This window comes from Leptodactylus fuscus, chromosome 3, assembly GCF_031893055.1.
Source record: "Leptodactylus fuscus isolate aLepFus1 chromosome 3, aLepFus1.hap2, whole genome shotgun sequence".
In the NCBI taxonomy this organism is placed as follows: Eukaryota; Metazoa; Chordata; class Amphibia; order Anura; family Leptodactylidae; genus Leptodactylus; species Leptodactylus fuscus.
In genome coordinates this window covers 38847598-38853597 of record NC_134267.1, presented here as the reverse complement: position 1 = coordinate 38853597, position 6000 = coordinate 38847598, and positions in this window count along the sequence as shown.

The following is a 6000-nucleotide window of genomic DNA, read 5'->3' as shown; positions in this document are numbered from 1 at the left end:
TATTGCAATACTTCTGTATTGCAGTACATTGTAGAGGATCAAGAGATCCCAGGATCAAGTCCCTTTGTGGGATAGATAAAAAAAAAGTATAAAATAAATAAATTCTAAAAAAAAGTTTTTAAAAATTCCCATTTCAAAAATAATCCATGGAGCAAAAACATAAACAAGCATATTACCTATTGTCATCTGCATCACAATCTACTTTTCTGTCCTCATGTTCCATGCGGAGACCATGCAGAAAGCACACGGACCCCATTATAGTCTATGGGGTTCATGTGCTTTCACTGCTTACCAATTGCAAATGCGTTTGGTAGTCCGTTTGAGGGGTCTCTATGCGGACTCCCTCGAACGGATTACCGCAGCTGATGTGAACTAGGCCTAAGGGGTTAAATTCATCATACTGTATGATGTTGCAGTGTTTTTTATATGTGGAAAATCCTTGTCTTTGATGAATGCACCCCATAACGCAGACAGGCTTAGTTTTAGGGGTGTGTGAATAGTGCAGTCATGCAAAGTGTCCCATCACTGAAGGGGGCGCCATCCACCCTAATGACCTGGGAACCCAGAACTTGCACAAGCAATCCTATGGAAAGGCAGCTAGTAGTGCACATGCTCTGATCTTACTACATCGCTCATGTACACAGAGGTTAAGGGCAGTGATAACAGGGTGTACGGCCATAATGAACCCACAGTTTATGGTACATACAATACACTGTCTATATGCGGCAGTAGAATATCGGCTTTACAATGCTGCTCTCTGACTCGTCATGATATGGAAAATGCTGCAATGTTTTCCACTAAACCTAAATTAGCAAATGAAGTCCTAATTCACATTGATGTCCTTAATGCGCTGCCTGTCTGTGTGCGGACTGGAATGAGTATAATTATGTCTAATGGAATTAAATAGAATTAGACGGCTGAGTGTAAGAAGTATAAACTGGAAGGCAAACCAGGTGAAAAATATATATAGGGAGACATCACAACTGTCTGCACAGCCCTCCTGCATGTGCCCAGTGAAGATCTGCTAGAAATGGGGTTACTGGGGCTTTAATATCAATGACTACCGTATTTTTTGGACTATAAGGTGCACCGGACTATAAGGCGCACCTGCAATAAAAGCCTGCTAAGGCATCTAGGTTCATATATAAGGCGCACCGGACTATAAGGCGCCTGTTGCTGCTTCTGTTCTGTGTGAGACACAGGGGACAGAAGCAGCAGCAGCTCCGGGGGATGATGCGCTCCAAGCTCTCCAGTGTGACACAAATTAGGTGGGGCTGCGGCCCAGGCCCCGCCCACACAACAGACTGCTGTGAAGAACACGTAAGGCAGCGAGGGGGCATGGCCAGCAGCCAACATGGCCGGACGCTGTCCTAACATCGCGCCACAGAGTGCAGCAGTCACGGAGCGGTCACTTCGGCGCGGCGGAGAGACCAGGGCAGCACGACCGGGACCCAACCAGTTGTATTGGGGAAGAGACAGCTTCAAATTGAGTTTCTGCAACTTCCATTAGAGGTAGGACAGATCCATATATAAGGCGCACTGGACTATAAGGCGCACTTGCAATTTCTGAGAAAATTCTAGTATTTTATGTGCGCCTTATAGTCCGGAAAATACGGTAATTATTAGTATAGGTCATTAATATCAGGGTGGCCGTTACATTGTATAACAGGCCCAGTGCTGGACATCGTGTAGTGGCTGTGGCTGGTATTGCCCGTCACTTCATATTCATTTAACATGTACTTGTCACTTGGAATATATATATATATATATATATATATATATATATATATATATATATTTATTTATTTATTTATTTTATGTAGATTGTGAGCCCCATATAGGGAACACAATGTAGATTTTTTTTCTTATCAGTATGTCTTTGTAGAATGGGAGAAAATGCACGCAAACACAGGGAGAACAAACAAACTCCGTGTAGATGTTTTTCCTGGCAGGCTTCGAACCCAAGACTCCAGCGCTGCAAGGCTAACCACTGAGCCACCGTGTTGCCCTTGCTTGGAATACTTTTTGTAAATGAACAGTTCAGGTGAATATAAGAAACTCTGTAATATATCTTATCAGAGGAAAGTCCTTCTATCTCCTCTTACTAGCCTGGAAAATGACTCAAAACATGGGATTGATCCTTTAGGTCATTTACAAACCAGCAGTGATCGGGAATACACATGGCTATATAAAGGGGTATAAAGCCTGGGAGACACAGTAGATGTAGATTTACCCTGTTCAATGTGATGTAATAGGGTTTTGATGAAACATATAGGTGTGTAGGATATAATATGGCGGCATTTTTTACATTTACATTTTCTAACTACAACACCAGGACAGCATGGCTTCTCCTAAAAGAACATAGAACCCTAAATTCAGTGCACGTGACAAATACATATGGAGCAGAACATGCAGCTCTATAGCATACACATTCCAGGGTGCGGGGTATATGACATTCTCAGCAACCTGTTGGGTTATTAAATGGACATTCCTGTGTCAGTAAATCATTTTTTACATTTCCACCTTTCTGGAACCCGATGGTTTTTGTCTATTTGCCCCTACAGCTGGAAGCAGCCAGAAAATGACGTCTTTCCCAAGTGTTTCACCTGAATGGAGAATATGTAAGGAAGCAATGCTATACACAACTGAAGAATCAATGGCAGGGATCAATAATAATCTAAAGACATCGATTTCTTATTTCTAATGACTGGTTCTTCCAAGGCTCCAGGGATCTGCTCAGACGTTTACAATCTAGTAACATTGCTATATTCTTTGTGTCCTGCATTCAATATTCTGTACAATACATCGACCTGATATCCAAGATCGTTGTCAAGAATTTGCTTTATATTCAAGATTTCATTCATTTTTAGTTAGTCCCCCAGTATATCTCTATGTAACCTCTTGAGATGTTACTAGACTATTGGTACATGACGTGTGACTCTTGAAATTACACAAGACTAGAGATGAGCGAGTAGTATTCGATCAAATAGGTCTGATGCCATCCCAGGGTGTAATATAGTATTGGAAGCCAAAGCCACCATGGAAGGAAAGGGGCTAAACTAAAATGTCAATCCTTCTGCCATTAAATGGGTTAACACATCGCGTATAGGAAAGAGATCACATATTCCATAGTATATAGCTGAGCTCCTCTCATTGCAGATCAGGTTCTAATACAAAGACATGGAGAATAGATACACACACCCTCTCTATATAAAAGGACTTGTATACCCAGCTCTCATATTTACATAATGTCCCTTGTTGTCTCGCCCGCCACGCTCTCTATTAATGGATGTGAACAATAGGCTGGAGGTAATTGAATCTATGATCAAAGCCTTTAGCCTTTCACTGCATAAAGGAGAACATGGAAAGCCATGATAGAGCATCATTTGGTCTTCTTCCTGGCAGACTGTGATCATATCTGAAGATTTCCGTTCCGCTCCATCAAGCCTGGAAATTAGGTTGTAGATCATAGTCACATCTGTCGAGAAGTCAATAACAATCACCCCAGGTAATCTTTCCCAGTGTTGGCACCAGATGCGTTTCATTGACCCGTTTCTATTAATACATTTTTAAGATGATCCTAAAAATGTTCTCTTTTAACCTATTGTTGACTTTCGAGTTTTTGTAAAAATATCTGATAATTGAATTTACAAACTGACCGATGTGTCGAGAAACCTCTCGTATGGTAAGAAGATTCTTGGTGTTACGTTCGCCTGATATAATAATTCGCCTGGGATTCCGGAGTCAGATTTTAATGTGTGACTATGATGAACCTATTGCAGTTATAGCATATAAAGTATATTAGGATTTTATTAGATAGACTGCACTCCAGTGCTGTATATTCCACCAAGAGCGCGGGGAAGAAACATAAACTAAGTCTGGCAATAGAAATTTCCCTTAAAGGGGTGGTATCATCAAAGACAACTGTTTTAAGAATACAACCCCCTATATGGACTATGTAGGGCTTGACCCCAGCTACCCCTTCCCCCAAGGCACCTTCTGGCCCTCCTGCTAAGCAGATGAATTTGCTGGGTAAAGTCAAACATTTTGTTGCAGAGGAATGATAGGGATTTTTTTTTCTACTAGTGAAGTTTTTTTTGGCAACAAATGTATCAAAATGTCTCACACTGGTTCATGAATCTATCACAGTTCTCTAGGCAGAGGGTGAAGGGTTCCATAAGGATTATTTGTGCACTTTTTAAACCAAGTGCACATGAAAATAGACACAGAATAGGCAATGGGTTAATTCTGAATTCTGGAACAAAATCTGCATAGTATTCAGGATCACTTTAACCATAGGGCAAATAGTGTATCTGCACCAGGCCACATGGTAGTGGGGATCCCCTCAGCTGATCCAAGTCACAATTTCAATTGAATACAATGGTAGAGCATAGAGCTATCAGTTTCCTGCTCTACCATACAGGCTGCAGTGGATGAACCCCAAGCCAGGAACAGCACTATAGCCGGAGTCTGCAGACAGCTCCGTGGGAAGCAGTAAGGTGAGTATAACTTTAAAAAAAAATAAAAAATTATTGAATGGGGACAGTATGTGGGGATCATCATACGTTGCGTTAGCAGCACAACCAGCCATGTAAATAATACTGGGAACTGCATATTCATGGAAACTGCTGATTTGTTGGGTCCTAAAAGTCTAAGATCTCAGTGGGGGTCCAACACCCAGACCCCAGAGTATAATAAGTAAAGGCTGAGGGGGGGGGGGTAATTAAAAATAACAAATATTTGTACTCATCATGCCCCGACTCTCCTAAGCATCCTCGCTGCATACAGGGGTCTCCAGTGTCCTTTTTGTATTTCTTCAGAATGTGACATCACGTGCCTCAGGGTCAGGATTGAGACCTGTGATGGGACCTCAGCTGTCACTCCGACATGTACCACGTGACCACCAAGGCCCAATCACAGACATCAGCAATTACCTAGGGATGCATGACATCTGCTGCAGACTGGAAGAGGCCCAAAGAGGATGCTGGGAACCATCGGATGCCCAGAGCAGGTGAGTATAAGTGTTTGTTATTTTTATTCACCTCCCCTGAACAGACTTCTAACATCACATGCGAACAGGCCGCTTTTCATCGGTGACATTGTCTACAGGCAGTAGAGATGAGAACTGATCTCTGCTGCCAGAGGTGAATATTACAGATAGTGGGTGAGGAACCAGGTTTTCCCTGATCTCAATCTGTTCGGCTCCTCTACTTTACAAATTTTTTTGCATGCAGAGTCTATTGTGGTTTCGCCATTGATATCACTTTATGCATTGCAGAAAGAGAAGACACGCATGCCATGTGTGTTAGTAAAGGTCTTTGCTGGAAATTTTATGATAATCTGAAGAAATGAAAGGAGTAGAAAACATTGAAAAAAAACAACAATTTTCCCAAAAAAATCCCCCCCCCCTCAAAAAAAAAGTAGACCTTGTTTTCTAATCCCAGAATATAACATGAATATATCAGGATTGCAATTGGTTTGTAGTTTCCCAATCACTGGTTTTATCACATAATTAACCCTATCCGCTGAGGATTTGGGCGTCTGATTAACCTGTGTATGATTGACCAGTGACTATGGAATGGCTGTTGTACTTTACCTGCGCTCTTCCGCTATCCCGCCAAACAATCAGTGACTGATTAATAGGACGCCGGATGGCGGTATGAGAAATCACAACTAAATGCCCTATGATTGCCGTGTCCACTATACAGAAATAACTCCAGACTGAAATAATGTTCTATAGAAAGAATATATTAGATTATTTTCAGATGAAATCTCGTGACTTGATATATTTAAATAGATCTGGAATTTTTTATTTTACTTCCATTCACAATATTGAAAATTTGAATAAGTAATAAAACACACATATAGCGACACACCCAGAGATGTCTATAGGGTCCATCCTAGCAATAGTTTGTTTATCCGAGCCAATATAACTTTTTATTTTTCTGTTTTTCATTCCTTGGCTAACCAGAGCCATCACTTCTTATGAGGGCCTAGTTT